Here is an 18253-nt window from a genome sequence, read left to right as displayed (position 1 = left end):
ATGTAGTACATTAACGCTCTTTTGATGTCTAATGTATGTAGTGCTCTTTCAGCTACCAAATCTAGCTGTGGGAAGAACACTGGTAGTTCTACTGTTTGATTCAAGTGGAACGGTGATATGACTTTTGGTAAGAATTTAGGATTTGTTTGTAAGACTACTTAATGCTTGTGTATCTGAATAAAGGGTTCTTGTATGGTAAATGCCAAGGTTGTCTTGTCCAAGTTGGTGCTATTAGTATGAGTTTGAGTTTGAGTTTGTTTTGACTCAATTTGTTTACTAGATATGGAAGGAGTGGGAGAGGGGGAAAAGTGTATGCAAATATCCCTGACCAACTCATCCATAACGCATTGCCCTGAGACTGATCCTGTGGGTACCTGGATGCGAAGTTTTAGCATTTTGCGTTTTCTTTTCTTGCAAATAGGTCTATTTGTGGTGTTCCCCATCTTTGGAAGTAAGTGTTTAGTATTTGGGGTTGAATCTCCCATTAGTGGATCTGTTGGTGATCCCGAGAGAGATTGTCTGCTAGCTGGTTCTGAATTCCTGGAATGAACTGCGCTATTAGGCGAATGTGGTTGTGAATCGCCCAATGCCATATTTTCTGTGCCAGGAGACACAACTGTGTTGAGTGTGTTCCTCCCTGTTTGTTCAGATAATACATTGTTGTCATGTTGTCTGTTTTGACAAGAATGTGTTTGTGGATTATTATAGGTTGAAATGCCTTCAGCTCTAGAAATACTGCCAGTAGTTCTAAGTGATTTATGTGAAACTGTCTCTGTTGAGTGTCCCATTGTCCCTGGATGCTGTGTTGGTTGAGGTGTGCTCCCCACCCTATCATGGAGGCATCCGTTGTTATTACGTATTGAGGCACTGGGTCTTGAAAAGGCCGCCCTTTGTTTAAGTTTATAGTGTTCCACCATTGAAGCGAGGTGCATGTTTGGCGGTCTATCAACACTAGATCTTGAAGTTGACCCTGTGCCTGTGACCATTGTGATGCTAGGCACTGTTGTAAGGGCCGCATGTGCAATCTTGCGTTTGGGACAATGGCTATGCATGAGGACATCATGCCTAGTAGTTTCATCCCTATCTTGACTTGTATCTTTTGTTTTGGGTGCATGGCCTGTATTACATTGTGAAATGCCTGTACCCTTTGTGGACTTGGAGTGGCAATCCCTTTTGTTGTGTTGATTGTCGCTCCTAAGTATTGTTGTATTTGACACGGCTGAAGGTGTAGTTGAGTGAGAAACCTAGTTTGTGAAGAGTTTCTATGACATACTTTGTGTGTTGTGAGCACCGTTCCTGCGTGTTGGTTTTTATTAACCAATCGTCTAGGTACGGGAACACATGTATTTGCTGTCTTCTGATATGAGCAGCTACTACTGCCAAGCATTTTGTAAAAACTCTTGGCGCAGTTGTTATCCTGAATGGCAAACTCTGAATTGGTAATGTACCCCTTGGAATACAAACCTTAAGTACTTTCTGTGTGAAGGATGTATCGGTATATGGAAGTACGCATCCTTTAGGTCTAGTGTTGTCATGTAGTCTTGTTGTTTGAGCAATGGGATTACGTCCTGCAGTGTCACCATGTGAAAGTGATCTGATTTGATGTAGATATTTAATGTTCTGAGATCTAATATAGGTCTTAGAGTTTTGTCTTTTTTGGGTATGAGAAAGTACAGTGAGTAAACTCCTCTTCCTCTCTGATGAATTGGTACCAACTCTATTACATCTTTTTGCAACAACGCCTGGACCTCCAGTTGTAGAAGATCCATGTGTTGTTTTGACATGTGTGTTTTCGGTGGGACATTTGGAGGGAATTCTAGAAATTCTATGCAATAACCATGCTGGATAATTGCTAGGACCCACGTGTCTGTTGTTATTTCCTCCCAGTCTTTGTAGAACTTGGTTAGTCTCCCCCCCACTGGTGTTATGTGTTGGGGATTTGGGACATCAAAGTCACTGTTTATTTTGTGGAGTTCTGGGACTTTGGAACTTCCCTCTACTCTTTGGGAACTGTCCCCCTCTATATTGTCCCCGAAAACTTCCCCGCTGGTATTGGCTCTGATACGTGGGCCTTGTTTGTGAGGTTGTGGGTTCTGGGCTTTGTCCTCGAAACCCCCCTCGAAACTGTGATTTCCGAAATGTGCCTCTGCTCTGTGGGGAGTAGAGTGCGCCCATGGCTTTGGCCGTATCTGTGTCCTTTTTAAGTTTTTCGATAGCAGTGTCCACCTCCGGCCCAAACAACTGCTGTACGTTAAATGGCATATTCAGCATGGCTTGTTGTATTTGCGGCTTGAATCCAGATGTACGCAGCCATGCATGTCTCCGTATTGTTACTGCTGTATTTACAGTCCTAGCAGCTGTGTCTGCTGCATCCATTGCTGACCGTATCTGATTGTTTGAGATACTCTGTCCTTCCTCCTCCACTTGTTGTGCTCTCTTTTGGAACTCCTTGGGCAAATGTTCTATAAAATGTTGCATTTCGTCCCAATGAGCCCTATCATTTCTCGCCAACAAGGCCTGTGAGTTGGCAATGCGCCACTGGTTGGCTGCTTGTGCCGCTACTCTTTTCTCCGCCACGTCGAACTTCCGACTCTCTTTGTCTGGAGGTGGTGCTTCTCCTGATGTGTGTGAGTTCGCCCTCTTGCGCGCTGCCCCTACTACCACCGAGTCTGGTATTAACTGTTGTGTGATGTACACAGGGTCTGTTGGTGCGGTTTATATTTTTTCTCCACCCTTGGAGTAATGGCCCTTCCTTTGACAGGCTCCACAAACACTTGTTTGGAGTGTTTTAGCATTCCAGGTAGCATGGGGAGGCTCTGGTACTGGCTATGTGTGGACGAGAGTGTGTTAAATAGAAAGTCGTCTTCAATTGGTTCTGCATGCAGGCTGACATTATGAAACGCCGCTGCTCTTGACACCACCTGTGTGTAGGCGGTACTGTCCTCAGGTGGTGACGGTCTAGCTGGATAACAGGCGGGACTGTTATCTGACACTGGTGCATCATAAAGATCCCACGCGTCTGGACCATCCTGACTCATCCCTGTATGAGTTGGGGACTGCATCATTGGTGGAGTGGCTACCGGTGATGGTTGTGGAGAGCGTTGTGGAGATGGTGGCGGGGTTACTTGTCTTGCCACCTTTGCCTGTGGCTGCTTGTCTTTCTCTTGGAAGGCAAGTTTCCGTTTCATTCGTATCGGAGGGACAGTACTGATCTTCCCTGTCTCCTTTTGAATGTGGAGCCTTCTTTGGGTGTAATCTGGCTCCATTGTCTCTAGCTCCTGTCCAAATCTATGTGTTTGCATTTGTGAGGACAGGCCTTGTTCCTCTGTGTAGGAACTTGTTTTTGGTTCAGAGGCCGGATGTTTCGGTACCGAAACTTTCAGCCGCTTTTTTCGGTTCTGACCACACTTTTATGCTCTTCGGCATAGTGATCTCTCGGTGCCAACTTGCTTCGGTGCCGAGATTGCTCTGACCCGGTGTCGAGTCTGCTCTGTGCCGGTATCTCGACCGGAGTCGGATGACTTCGACACATGCATGCCCTTTTTCGGTGCCGATGCTCGGTCACCTATTTTTCGGGTTAAGCCATGGCCTGCCGGCGGTGGCGTCCCCTGGGCTTTCGTGGTCTTTGAGTGAGTTTTGTGTATCGACGTTTTACTCACGGTTTCGGTGTCTGTTCAGGTTCGACCTCTTCCGAGTCCTAATCCTCGATGGAGAAGGTTTCCTCTTCTTCCTCCATGTGTTTTTGTCCTGTCGACACCGACGCCATCTGTAGTCTTCTTGCTCTTCGGTCCCTTAAGGTCTTCCTGGACCGAAACGCTCGACAGGCCTCACAGGTATCCTCCTTGTGTTCTGGAGGCAAACACAAATTACAGACCAGATGCTGATCTGTATAAGGATACTTGTTGTGACACTCGGGGCAGAAGCGGAATGGGGTCCATTCCATTAGCCTTGAAGACGCACATGGTCGGGCCGACCAGGCCCTTCCGGGGAATCGAAAACCCCGAAGGGCCGCCGGAGCTTTTCAAAATTCGGTGTCGATCTGTTGTAACTAGCCTGATACCGAACGCGAAGAATACCGTTGAATTTTCCGAGATTTTCACTAACTTTCCGAACCAAAACAAGGAGCGAAAAGGAACACGTCCGAACCCGATGGCGGAAAGAAAACAATCTAAGATGGAGTCGACGCCCATGCGCAATGGAGCCGAAAGGGGAGGAGTCCCTCGATCTCATGACTCGAAAAGACTTCTTCGAAGAAAAACAACTTGTAACACTCCGAGCCCAACACTAGATGGCGGGATGTGCAAAGCATGGGTATCTGCAGCTACACATGCCATCGAACATATATATATATATATATATATATATATATATATATATATACACACACACACACACACACACACACAGGTGGAGTATGCAGTCCCTAAAAGAATCATAAAAGGAAATGCAATAGGCACACTATGCCTTAACCTAAAGGATAGTTCCCTCTGACTATGGGTCTAGAATTCTACGATAGATTGCCTCCGAGATGTCAGTATTTTATGTGGGCTACAGGATTTCCCACACTTACAGAAACCTGTTGTAGGAAAGTGGAGTGTTATGTGGTGTGGGGGTTAGACCTCTCCATGTAATACTCTCATAATACCCCAGATAGGGTCCTTGGATTCACACTAGCAAACCCTTAGCTCAGCCCAGGTAACATGGAAAAGAGCAGTCAGGCTTTACTTAAAGGAACACTTGATAAGCATTTCACAGCTAAAACATGAACAATAAGTAATTGACACGACTCGAAAGAAATCCAACACCAAGTTATAAAAATAGATCTTATTTTTATCTTATTTTAGCCAGCAAAACGAACAGAACTGAATCAGAATAACTGGAGTTATAGATTTTAGAAGCAATAATAAAATCACAGCAGAACTGGCATTTAAAAGTTGCATTGAAGTCTATGGGAGAAATATTCCTCGCTGTAAAAATGCACTTAGAAAGCGAGTTGTGTGGAACCCTTATAGGGTTACGGTTGTGCAATCCCTAGGACCAGATCACAACAGTCAGTACAATTTTACCAGACCCGTGGCATCTGGGTGCAGAGTTGTCCTGGCTGTCCATGGTGCTCAACTGGACTGTCGTTGAAGTTAATGGCAGCGAGTCACTGGTGACAAACAACACTTGGAGGGCGAGCTGCATGGAACCCTTGCAGGGTTAAGGTTGTGTGGGCCCTGGGACTGGGCCACAGCAGTCAGTTCACTGCTGTGGCCCAGTCTACCTGGTCGATGAGGCTGGGGTGCAGAGTTGTCCTGGCTGTCCGTGGTGCTGAAGGGGACTTGCGCTGGTGCTGCTTTTACTACTTACATGACGGTGCTGACAAAAGGATGTAAAATCTCAACTGGGGCTGCGTTGCAGATGTTGGATGTAGGTTGCACGCTGTGCCCTGCTGCAGCGAGTGTGAGGGTAAGTTACCAGACTGGCAACCAACAAGCCTTGGCACGGAGGAAGGTGGAGGCCTGAAAGTTGGAGGCAGGCAAGACTTCAACTCCCAGAAGACACTGGACCACCTGGCTTTCAATGATCCCACTGTCGCCCTGATAGCTGGCAAAACTTCGGATCCTGCAAGAGGTTTTACCTGCAGTTTGCAGGGGAATGGTGCGCCACCAGTCCAGGGGAGACTGAGGGTGCTTCTGGCTTCCACAGGTGTCCCTCTGGTCGAGAGGGACTAGTGTCATCCAAGGAAGAGAGTCAACCATGCAGTTCACAGACTGTTGTCTCAGGGACAGAGTATCCCTCTTTTGCCCTGGTGCAGTGAGCAGACCCAAGTTGTCTGTGATACAGAACTTCTTGTCCTCCTTTGAAGTTGGTTGGTCGGAAATGAGGCTCTAGTGCTCCCAGATTTATGGGAGTTAGGGGTGTGGAGACTAGTGGCCAATGGGCAGCTAGCTCCTATGGCTCATCTGACCCTGAGGTGACCACATCCGGTGGTTCAGGTCATCTTTGGTTACCCACAACCCTCCATTTTGTCACTCCTAAAGATGACAAAAATCAAATGTGTAGTGTTGTAGAATGGAGTGACGCAGAGTGGAGTACAGTGGAGGGGCATACAGCCGAGTAGTGGAATATTGCCGAGTGTCATTGAGTGGCACAATAGAGTGTTGTAGAGGGGAGTGGCAGAGTATAGGGTCATGGAGTGTCCTCGAGCTGAGTGTCGTACAGTAGAGTGGAATGCTAGTGTCATAGACTTGGGTGGTGTAGATTGGAGGGCATATAGTGGAGCAGAGTGTTCTTGAGTGGAGTGGCATGTCATACTGTACAGTGTAGCAGCACAGAGTGAAGTGCTGAGTGACAGAGTGGTTTAGTGTCGTAGAGTGGAGTATCCCTGAACGGTATACTGGAGAGCAGAGCGAAGGAGACTGTCATACAGTGGAGAGGCACACAACGGAGTAGTGTGTTCTAGAGTGGAGTAAGAGTAGAGAGGCGTGTCATACTGTACAGTGTAGTGGCATAGTGTGGAATGTCATCGAGTGTTGTAGAGTGAAATGTGGAGTGTTGAGCAGCATAGAGGGGAGTAGGGTGTTGTAGAGAGGAGTAGTGTTGTAGAGTGGAGTGCCACAGAGTGGAGTAAAGTGTTGTAAAGTGATGTGTTGTTCAGGAGAGTATCATACAGTAGTGAAGGAGAGCATCGTAGAGTGGTGTGTTGTAATGTCGCAGTAGAATAGATTCAAGGGGCATACAGAAGAGTAGGGTGTTCTAGAGTGTAGTGGCGTGTCATAGTGTAGTGGCATACAGTGGTGTCGTAGAGTGTTGTTGAGTGGAGTGCTGTCGAGAGGAGTGTCATTAAATGGCATAGAGCAGACTAATGTTGTAGCTTGAGGTATCGTCAAGAGGAGCGTAGTATAGTACAGGGAAGGATAGTGTGGTAGGGTGGGGTGTCGGTCAGAGTAGAAGGGCATACAGCTGAGTAGTGTGTTATGGAGTGAGAGTGGTATGTTTTGTCGTACTGTAAAGTGTAGTAGCGTAGAGTGTCAGTGTCGAGTGAAAAGTCAAAGTGGTGTGTCAGAGTAAAGTACCGTGGAGCGTCAGAGTACAGTGGTATAGAGTGGAGGTGCATAAAGCGGACTAGAGTGTTCTACAGTGGAGTGGCATAGATTGTAGTGTAGTGTCATCTAATGGAGTACTGATCTGAGTGTTGTGCAGTGGCACAGAGTTGTATAGAGTGTCGTAGAGTGGAATGTTATACAGTGCAGTTTCCTAAAATGGAGTTTCAGAGCTGAGTGTCGTAGAATGCAGCTGAATGGAGTGGCACAGAGAGGAGCACAGGGTTGTACAGTAGTGTATCGTGGAGTGGAGAAGAGTGTGGTGGTATAGAGATCCAGAGACGGTTAGTGTAGTAGAGTGGAGCAAATTGGGGTAGTGTGTCAGAGTATGGTGGAGTAAAGGGGCATCAAGATTTGGTTTGTGTTGTCGATTGGAGTAGAGTGTCATTCAGTGAAGTAGAGTCGTGGAGTGGCTTAGTGTTGCGGTGTGGAGTGGGTCAGAGAAGAGTGGCATAGAGTGAACTGGAGGGTCAGAGGGGAGCAGCATGTCATTGAGAAGAGTGGAGTATCGTTGAGAGGAAGCCATTGGGTTGGGTGTTGTCAAGTAGCATAGAGTGCATTAGAGCAGAGTGAAGTAGGGTAGGAGAGTGTCGCAGAGCAGATTGGGGTAGAGTGGCATAGAATGGAGTTTAGTGTGGTAGACTGGGGTGGCATAGAGTGGAGTACAGTGTTGTAGAGTGAAGGGATGTGGAGAGGAGTGTTATGGAGTGGCATACAGTAGGTCATCCAGTGCTATGTCGTAGTGTCATGGAGTGTCAGAGTTGACAGCCTAGAGTGGCGTAGCATGAAGTGGTATGTCGTAGAGTCAAGTGTTGCGTTGTAGAGTAGAATGTTGGAAAGTGGAGAGTCGTAGACTGGAGTGGCCTGTAACAGAGTGGTGTGGCACAGAGTAGAGGGGAATACAGTGGAGTATGGTCGAGTGGCGTGGTGTTGAGCAGAGTAGCAGGGCATTGAGTGGAGTGGTGTGGCATTGAGTGAAATATCATCAACTGAAGTGTTATCAAGTGAAATGTGGTTGAGTGGTGTGTCATCGAATGGAGTGTTAAGTTTCAGAGTGCAGTAGAGTGGAATGTAGTAGTGTTCGAGAAGATTGTCATCTCGTTGAGTATCAAAGTAGAGTGGAGGAGTGTTGTAGAATGCAGTGGTGTACAATGGAGTGGAGTACCATGTCAACCTGCTAGACACACTAGTGGGTGAGTGGCACGTAGTGGAGTAAACTGGCATGGAGTGGCTAAGAGGGAGTTGGATTGAGTGGAGTAGAGTGGCACAAAGTGGAGTAGTGCATCATAAAGTGGCATGGAGTGGCATACAGGGTGGGAGAGTGGAGTGGCGTGGAGTAGTGCTGTATAGTGTAGGAGCATAGAATGACAGTGTTGGAGTAGAGCATCACATCTTAGAATAGGGTATCATACAGTGGAGTGGCACTAAGTAGAGTAACGTACCAGAGTGTTGTGGAGTCCACTACATTGTTGTAGAGTGGAGGCGCAATTTGTGTCAGAATATGGTGGAGATAAGTGTCATGGAGAGAGGTGGCTAGAGTGTTTGAGTAAAGTACTGTGTTGTAGAGTGCCCCAGAGAAGCAACGTACAGTGGAGTGACAGAGTTAAGAAGTGTCAGAGTGGAGGAATGCTGAGCGAAGGAACATTGAATGGAGTAGTGTTGACTTGAGTGCCATGCAGTGTTGTAGAGAGAAGTGTCAGAGTAGCGAAGAGTGAAGTTGTGTGGAGTACTGTAGACTGGAGTGTCATATTGTAGAGTGAGGTGGCATGCCGTACAGTGGAGTGGCGTGTAAGAGTGAAGTGGCATGTCACAGTGTTGTGGAATGGAATGGGCACACAGTGGGGAAGAGTGTTGTAGAGTGTAGTGGCAGACTGCAGTAGTTTTGTGGCAAAGAGTGGGGTGAAGTAGTGTTGGAGAGTGTCGCAAAGTGCAGTGTTGTAGACTGTGGTAGAGTGGCAAGGTGTGGAGTACAGTGTTGTAGAGTGAAGGGACGAGGAGTGTTGTGGAGTGGCATACAGTATTGTCAACAAGAGCTATGTCGTAGCGTGTTGTGGCACAGTGCATCATGGAGTGTGTTAGAGTTGACAGACATACTGGAGTGGTGTGTCACAGTGGAGTGTCCTTTAACAGTGGTGTGGCATGTAATAGAGTGGAGTGTCAGGGTGTCATGGAGTAGAATGGTGTAGAGCAGAGGGGCATGCAGTGGAGGAGAGTTGTGTGTTGAGCAGAGTAGCTCTGCATAGAGTTGAGGGGTGTGTCATTGAGTGGCAGGTCGTTGGATGGAGTGCCATGAAATGGAGTGTTGTCAAGTGGCAGAGTGTAGAAGAGTTGTGTGGCACAGAGTCAAGTGGCGTGTAGTGGAGTACTGAGCCCGAGTAGAGCGGAATTGAGTAAACTGGCATGGAGTGGCATAGAGGGAGCTTAGGAGTATACTGTTGTAGAGTGGAGTAGTGCGTCATAGAATGGAGGGACATAGAATGTCAAAGTCTAGTGGCATATAGTTTCCTGAAGTAGAGTGTAGTGGCCTAGAGCAGAGTATAATACAGTGGAGTGGCACTGAATGAGTGGTTTAACAGTGGTGTGCCAGAGTGGCGAGAAGTGTTGTAGAGTGGAGGGGCATCGAGCAGAGTGTTGTACAGTGGCGTGGACTGGAGTGGTGTCTCGTACTCAAATGTGGAATGATGCGTCATAGATTGACGTGTCAGAGTGGTGTGGGGTGGAGGGCAGAGAGTAGTGTGGACCGTTGTAGAGTGGGGCGGTGTGAAGTGGAGTAGTGTGTCATACAATGGAGTGATGTAGTGTCTTGAAGTGGAGGGGCACAGAGTGGTGTGGCGTGTCGTAGAGTCCAGTGGCACAGTGTTGTTGAGCAGAGTGGAGTGTCGCACTATGGAGTGGCATGTGGAAGAGGGGACCGGAGTGGTGTATTAGTGTTGTACAGTTGAGCATAGTGGCATGCAGTGGAGGGGTGAATAGTAAAGTAGAGTGCTGTACAGTGGAATGTCAGAGTGCAATGTTGTGTCATAGAACAGACTAAAATAGCGTATCGTAGAATTTCGAGTGATCGGGCAAAGAGTAGACTGGCATGGCAGAGTGTAATGGCATATCATGGCGTGGAGTGTGGTGTCATACAAAGGAGTGGCTTGTAGCAGAGAGGAGTAGCATGTAGTGTCAGAGTGGAATGAGTGTTGTGGAGTGGAGTGGCCTGTTGTAGAGTGGAATGTCAGAGCGGAAAGGAATGTCGTAGAGTGTTTTTGTCATAATTGCTTTTTTTCAACAGCTACCACGGAGTGGAGTGGCATCTCAAAGTGGAATGTCATACTGTTTCAGAGTGAAGGTGTGTAGAGTGTAGTGTCGCACAGTACAGTGCCATGTTGGAGAATGGAATGGAGTGGCATGTTGAAGAGTGGAGTGGCTTGGTGTACAGTGGAGTGTTGAGGAGTGGATTGGAATGTCGTAAAGTGTCTTTTGTCATATATAATTTCTTTTTTCGATAGGTACCGTGGAGTGGCATCTCAAAGTGGCATGTTGTAGGAAAGTACCATCTTGCCTGGCATGTTACCCCCATTTTTCACTGTATATATGTTGTTTTAGTTGTATGTGTCACTGGGACCCTGCTAGTCAGGGCCCCAGTGCTCATAAGTGTGCCTGAATGTGTTACCTGTGTTATGACTAACTGTCTCACTGAGGCTCTGCTAATCAGAACCTCAGTGGTTATGCTCTCATTTCTTTCAAATTGTCACTAACAGGCTAGTGACCAATTTTACCAATTTACATTGGCTTACTGGAACACCCTTATAATTCCCTAGTATATGGTACTGAGGTACCCAGGGTATTGGGGTTCCAGGAGATCCCTATGGGCTGCAGCATTTCTTTTGCCACCCATAGGGAGCTCTGACAATTCTTACACAGGCCTGCCACTGCAGCCTGAGTGAAATAACGTCCACGTTATTTCACAGCCATTTTTCACTGCACTTAAGTAACTTATAAGTCACCTATATGTCTAACCTTTACCTGGTAAAGGTTGGGTGCTAAGTTACTTAGTGTGAGGGCACCCTGGCACTAGCCAAGGTGCCCCCACATTGTTCAGGGCCAATTCCCCGGACTTTGTGAGTGCGGGGACACCATTACACGCGTGCACTACATATAGGTCACTACCTATATGTAGCTTCACAATGGTAACTCCGAATATGGCCATGTAATATGTCTATGATCATGGAATTGCCCCCTCTATGCCATCCTGGCATAGTTGGCACAATCCCATGATCCCAGTGGTCTGTAGCACAGACCCTGGTACTGCCAAACTGCCTTTCCCGGGGTTTCACTGCAGCTGCTGCTGCCAACCCCTCAGACAGGCTTCTGCCCTCCTGGGGTCCAGCCAGGCCTGGCCCAGGATGGCAGAACAAAGGACTTCCTCTGAGAGAGGGTGTTGCACCCTCTCCCTTTGGAAAATGGTGTGAAGGCAGGGGAGGAGTAGCCTCCCCCAGCCTCTGGAAATGCTTTAATGGGCACACATGGTGCCCATTTCTGCATAAGCCAGTCTACACCGGTTCAGGGACCCCTTAGCCCTGCTCTGGCGCGAAACTGGACAAAGGAAAGGGGAGTGACCACTCCCCTGACCTGTACCTCCCCTGGGAGGTGCCCAGGGCTCCTCCAGTGTGCTCCAGACCTCTGCCATCTTGGAAACAGAGGTGCTGCTGGCACACTGGACTGCTCTGAGTGGCCAGTGCCAGCAGGTGACGTCAGAGACTCCTTCTGATAGGCTCCTTCAGGTGTTGCTAGCCTATCTTCTCTCCTAAGTAGCCAAACCCTCTTTTCTAGCTATTTAGGGTCTCTGTCTTTGGGGATTCTTTAGATAACGAATGCAAGAGCTCATCCGAGTTCCTCTGCATCTCTCTCTTCACCTTCTGCCAAGGAATCGACTGCTGACCGCGCTGGAAGCATGCAAAACTGCAACATAGTAGCAAAGACGACTACTGCAACTCTGTAACGCTGATCCTGCCGCCTTCTCAACTGTTTTCCTGGTGGTGCATGCTGTGGGGGTAGTCTGCCTCCTCTCTGCACTAGAAGCTCCGAAGAAATCTCCCGTGGGTCAACGGAATCGTCCCCCTGCAACCGCAGGCACCAAAGAACTGCATCACCGGTACCTTGGGTCTCCTATCAGCACGACGAGCGAGGTCCCTTGAATCCAGCAACTCTGTCCAAGTGACTCCCACAGTCCAGTGACTCTTCAGTCCAAGTTTGGTGGAGGTAAGTCCTTGCCTCCCCATGCCAGACTGCATTGCTGGGAACCGCGACTTTTGCAGCTACTCCGGCCTCCGTGCACTTCCGGCGGAAATCCTTTGTGCACAGTCCAGCCTGGGTCCACGGCACTCTAACCTGCATTGCACGACGTCCTAAGTTGTTCTCCGGCGACTCCTTTGTGCGACTTCGGGTGAGCACCGTTTCACGCATCCTCGTAGTGCCTGTTTCTGGCACTTCTGCGGGTGCTGCCTGCTGCTGAGAGGGCTCCTTGTCTTGCTCGACGCCCCCTCTGTCCCCTGACGCAATTGGCGACATCCTGGTCCCTCCTGGACCACAGCAGCATCCAAAAACACTAACCGCACGATTTGCAGCTAGCAAGGCTTGTTGGCGGTCTTTCGGCGGGAAAACACTTCTGCACGACTCTCCACGGCGTGAGGGATCCGTCCTCCAAAGGGGAAGTCTCTAGCCCTTGTCGTTCTTGCAGAAACCTACACTTCTACTGTCCAGTAGCAGCATCTTTGCACCCACAGCTGGCATTTCCTGGGCATCTGCCCATCTCCGACTTGCTTGTGACTTTTGGACTTGGTCCCCTTGTTCCACAGGTACCCTCGACCGGAAATCCATCGTTGTTGCATTGTTGGTTTATGTCTTTCCTGCAGAATTCCCCTATCACGACTTCTATGTCCTTTGGGGAACTTTAGTGCACTTTGCACTCACTTTTCAGGGTCTTGGGGTGGGCTAATTTTCTAACCCTTACTATTTTCTAATAGTCCCAGCGACCCTCTACAAGGTCACATAGGTTTGGGGTCCATTCGTGGTTCGCATTACACTTTTGGAGTATATGGTTTGTGTTGCCCCTATCCCTATGTGTCCCCATTGCATCCTATTGTAACTATACATTGTTTGCACTGTTTTCTAATACTATTACTGCATATTTTGGTAGTGTGTACATATATCTTGTGTATATTTGCTATCCTCATACTGAGGGTACTCCCTGAGATACTTTTGGCATATTGTCATAAAAATAAAGTACCTTTATTTTTAGTATATCTGTGTATTGTGTTTTCTTATGATATTGTGCATACGACACTAAGTGGTACTGTAGGAGCTTCACTCGTCTCCTAGTTCAGCCTAAGCTGCTCTGCTAAGCTACCATTATCTATCAGCCTATGCTGCTAGACACCCTATACACTAAAAAGGGATAACTGGGCCTGGTGCAAGGTGCAAGTACCCCTAGGTACTCACTACAAGCCAGTCCAGCCTCCTACATTGGTTGTGCAGCGGTGGGATAAGTGCTTTGAGACTACTTACCACTCGTCATTGTACTTTTCATAAGAGAAAAATATACAAAACAAGTTCAGTGTGTGTACACATAACCAAAAAGTTTTGCATTTCCTCTTTTCACTCTTTTCTAAAGTGCTGAAAAGTATTTCTAAACTTTCTTAAAAGTTCTTAAAAGTTCAAAAAGTTTTTTTCTGTCTTTCTAAAAGTTCTGAAAACTTTTTTCTCTTTTCCTATCACTTAAACTCTTTCTAAAAATGTCTGGCACAGGCCAAAATGTTGATCTGTCCAAACTTGCATATGACCATCTTAGCTGGAAAGGAGCAACGAGTCTCTGTGTAGAAAGAGGTTTGAGTGTAGGGAAGAATCCTTCCTTGGAATTATTGCTTAACATGCTTAGAGAACAAGATAAGACCACAAGGGCCCCATCTGTTGAAAAAGTAGCTAATGGTTCCCAATCTGATCCAGGGACTCCCCTAGGAAAAGATTCAGGAAAGAAACTTCCTAGCCTGCCCAATACTAGACAGCCTAGCATAGTTGGTACCGAGGTTGAGTCACACCATACAGATAGTGTTGTCTCACATCATAGCAAGAGCATTCATTCTCACCACAGTAGAACTGATGTTTCTGTTAACCAAGCTGTTAGGATGCCTTCTGTAAGGGACAGGTCTCCTTCTGTCCATTCTCACCACACTTCTGTGTCAAGGAATGTCCCTCCCACCCACCCTGATGACAGATTGTTAGAAAGGGAGCTCAATAGATTGAGAGTGGAACAAACCAGACTGAAGCTCAAGAAGCAACAGCTGGATTTGGATAGACAGTCCTTAGAAGGAGAGACAGAAACTGGGTTTAGAAACCCATGGTGGCAGCAGCAGTATTCCCAATAGTCATCCTGCAAAAGAGCATGATTCTAGGAATCTGCACAAGATAGTTCCCCCTTATAAGGAGGGGGATGACATTAACAAGTGGTTTGCTGCACTTGAGAGGGCCTGTGTTGTACAGGATGTCCCTCAAAGGCAGTGGGCTGCTATCCTATGGCTATCATTTAGTGGAAAGGGTAGGGATAGGCTCCTTACTGTGAAAGAAAGTGATGCCAATAATTTTACAGTTCTTAAGAATGCACTCCTGGATGGTTATGGCTTAACCACTGAACAATACAGGATAAAGTTCAGAGATACCAAAAAGGAGTCTTCACAAGACTGGGTTGATTTCATTGACCATTCAGTGAAGGCCTTGGAGGGGTGGTTACATGGCAGTAAAGTTACTGATTATGACAGCCTGTATAACTTGATCCTGAGAGAGCATATTCTTAATAATTGTGTGTCTGATTTGTTGCACCAGTACTTGGTGGACTCTGATCTGACCTCTCCCCAAGAATTGGGAAAGAAGGCAGACAAATGGGTCAGAACAAGGGTGAACAGAAAAGTTCATACAGGGGGTGACAAAGATGGCAACAAGAAGAAGGATGGTAAGTCTTCTGACAAGGGTGGGGACAAATCTAAAAATGAGTCTTCATCAGGCCCACAAAAACACTCAGGTGGAGGTGGTGGGCCCAAATCCTCTTCAAATCAAAACAAAGAAAAGAAACCATGGTGCTATTTATGTAAAATAAAAGGCCATTGGACAACAGATCCCAGTTGTCCAAAGAAAAGCACCAAGCCTCCTACCACTACAACCCCTACTGCTACACCTAGTGTCCCTACTAATAGCAGTGGTGGTGGGAGCAAACCTACTAATAGCCAATCCAAGGGAGTAGCTGGGCTCACTTTTGGTAACTTAGTTGGGGTTGGTCTGATTAGGGAGACCACAGAGGCTGTGTTAGTCTCTGAGGGGGCTATTGATTTAGCCACCTTGGTTGCTTGTCCCCTTAACATGGATAAGTACAAGCAACTACCCCTAATAAATGGTGTTGAGGTTCAGGCCTACAGGGACACTGGAGCCAGTGTGACTATGGTCATAGAGAAACTGGTCCACCCTGAACAACACCTACTTGGTCATCAGTACCAAGTAACCGATGCTCACAACAACACACTTAGCCACCCCATGGCTGTTGTAAATCTCAACTGGGGGGGGGGGGGGTTACTGGTCAAAGAAAGTTGTGGTAGCTTCAGATTTACCTGTAGACTGTCTATTAGGGAATGATTTGGAGACATCAGCTTGGTCAGATGTGGAGTTGGAGGCCCATGCAGCAATGCTGGGCATCCCAGGGCATATTTTTGCTTTAACAAGTGCTCAGGCCAAAAAGCAAAAAGGACAGGGAAACTTGGATCCTGGAACAATGGACCAAGTGCTCCCTAAAGCTAGGGCTAGTAGAAGTAAAACACTTCCTACTATCCCTCCCTCTACAGTGGATTCTACTTCTGAGGAAGAAGAATTTCCACCCTGTGCAGAACCTACACCAGAGGAGCTGGAAGCAGACACTGCTGAGCTTTTGGGTGAAGGGGGGCCTGCCAGGGAGGAGCTGAGTGTGGCACAGCATACCTGTCCCACACTAGAGGGTCTAAGACAGCAAGCTGTCAAACAAGCTAACGGGGATGTCAGTGACTCTCACAGAGTTTACTGGGAGGACAACCTCTTGTACACTGAAGCAAGGGATCCTAAACCTGGAACTGCCAGGAGGTTAGTGATTCCTCAGGAGTACAGAAAGTTCCTCCTACCTCTAGCCCACGACATTCCCCTAGCTGGACATCTGGGACAAATGAAAACTTGGGACAGGCTTGTTCCCTTGTTTCATTGGCCTAGAATGTCTGAGGACACAAAAGAATTTTGTAAGTCCTGTGAAACCTGTCAAGCCAGTGGCAAGACAGGTGGCACCCCAAAGGCACCCCTTATTCCACTGCCTGTGGTTGGGGTTCCCTTTGAAAGGGTAGGGGTTGACATAGTTGACCCCCTTGACCCTCCTACTGCTTCAGGCAATAGGTTTATCTTGGTTGTAGTGGACCATGCCACAAGATATCCTGAAGCAATTCCTTTAAGGACCACTACAGCACCTGCAGTGGCAAAGGCCCTCCTGGGAATATTTTCCAGGGTGGGCTTCCCAAAGGAAGTAGTATCAGACAGGGGAAGCAATTTCATGTCTGCTTACTTAAAGGCCATGTGGAAGGAGTGTGGTGTGACTTACAAGTTCACTGCACCCTATCATCCACAAACAAATGGACTGGTGGAGAGATTTAACAAAACTCTCAAAGGCATGATTATGGGACTCCCTGAAAAACTCCGCAGAAGATGGGATATCCTTTTACCATGCCTCCTTTTTGCCTACAGGGAGGTACCCCAAAAAGGAGTGGGCTTCAGCCCCTTTGAACTCCTATTTGGACACCCTGTTAGGGGTCCACTAACACTTGTCAAGGAGGGTTGGGAACAACCTTTAAAAGCTCCAAAGCAAGATATTGTGGATTATGTACTTGGCCTCAGATCAAGGATGGCTGAGTATATGAAAAAGGCCAGTAAAAACCTTCAGGCCAGCCAAGAGCTCCAGAAGCAATGGCATGATCAGAAGGCTGTTTTGGTTCAGTACGAACCAGGGCAGAAAGTGTGGGTCTTGGAGCCTGTGGCCCCAAGAGCACTCCAAGATAAATGGAGTGGACCCCACATAATTGTTGAAAAGAAGGGTGAAGTCACCTACATAGTTGACTTAGGCACTGCCAGGAGTCCCCTTAGGGTGCTCCATGTCAATCGCCTGAAACCCTACTATGGCAGGGCTGATCTCACCCTGCTCATGGCAACTGATGAGGGACAGGAAGAAGACAGTGATCCTCTACCTGATCTCTTCTCTTCCACAGAACAAGATGCTCTAGTGGAAGGTGTAGTTTTGGCTGATTGTCTTACTACTGAGCAGAAAGACCATTGCATAAATCTCCTGGGTCAGTTTTCTGAACTCTTCTCTACTGTGCCAGGTACCACTTCTTGGTGTGAGCACACTATAGATACTGGAGACAGCTTGCCTGTCAAAAGTAAAATCTATAGGCAGCCTGACCATGTCAGAGACTGCATAAAGCAAGAGGTGCAGAAAATGTTAGAACTGGGAGTGGTTGAGCACTCTGAAAGTCCATGGGCTTCTCCTGTGGTACTTGTACCAAAACCTCATTCCAAGGATGGAAAGAAGGAAATGCGGTTTTGTGTAGATTATAGAGGTCTCAACCAGGTAACCAAAACTGATGCTCACCCTATACCCAGGGCAGATGAGCTCATAGATACACTGGCATCTGCCAAGTATCTAAGCACTTTTGATTTGACTGCATGGTATTGGCAGATCAAATTATCGAAGATGCTAAACCTAAAACTGCATTTTCAACCATTGGAGGCCATTACCAATTCACAGTAATGTCTTTTGGATTGAAAAATGCACCTGCCACTTTTCAGAGGTTGGTGAACACAGTCCTGCAAGGGCTGGAAGCTTTTAGTGCAGCATATCTGGACGATATAGCTGTCTTTAGCTCCAGTTGGGATGATCACCTGGTCCACCTATGGAAAGTTTTAGAGGCCCTGCAAAAGGCAGGCCTCACTATCAAGGCTTCAAAGTGCCAGATAGGGCAGGGGAAGGTGGTTTATCTGGGACACCTTGTTGGTGGGGAACAGATTGCACCACTTCAGGGGAAAATCCAAACTATTATAGATTGGGTTCCCCCTACTACTCAGACTCA

This window comes from Pleurodeles waltl, chromosome 9, assembly GCF_031143425.1.
Source record: "Pleurodeles waltl isolate 20211129_DDA chromosome 9, aPleWal1.hap1.20221129, whole genome shotgun sequence".
NCBI lineage: Eukaryota > Metazoa > Chordata > Amphibia > Caudata > Salamandridae > Pleurodeles > Pleurodeles waltl.
Note: the sequence above shows the minus strand (reverse complement) of the source record.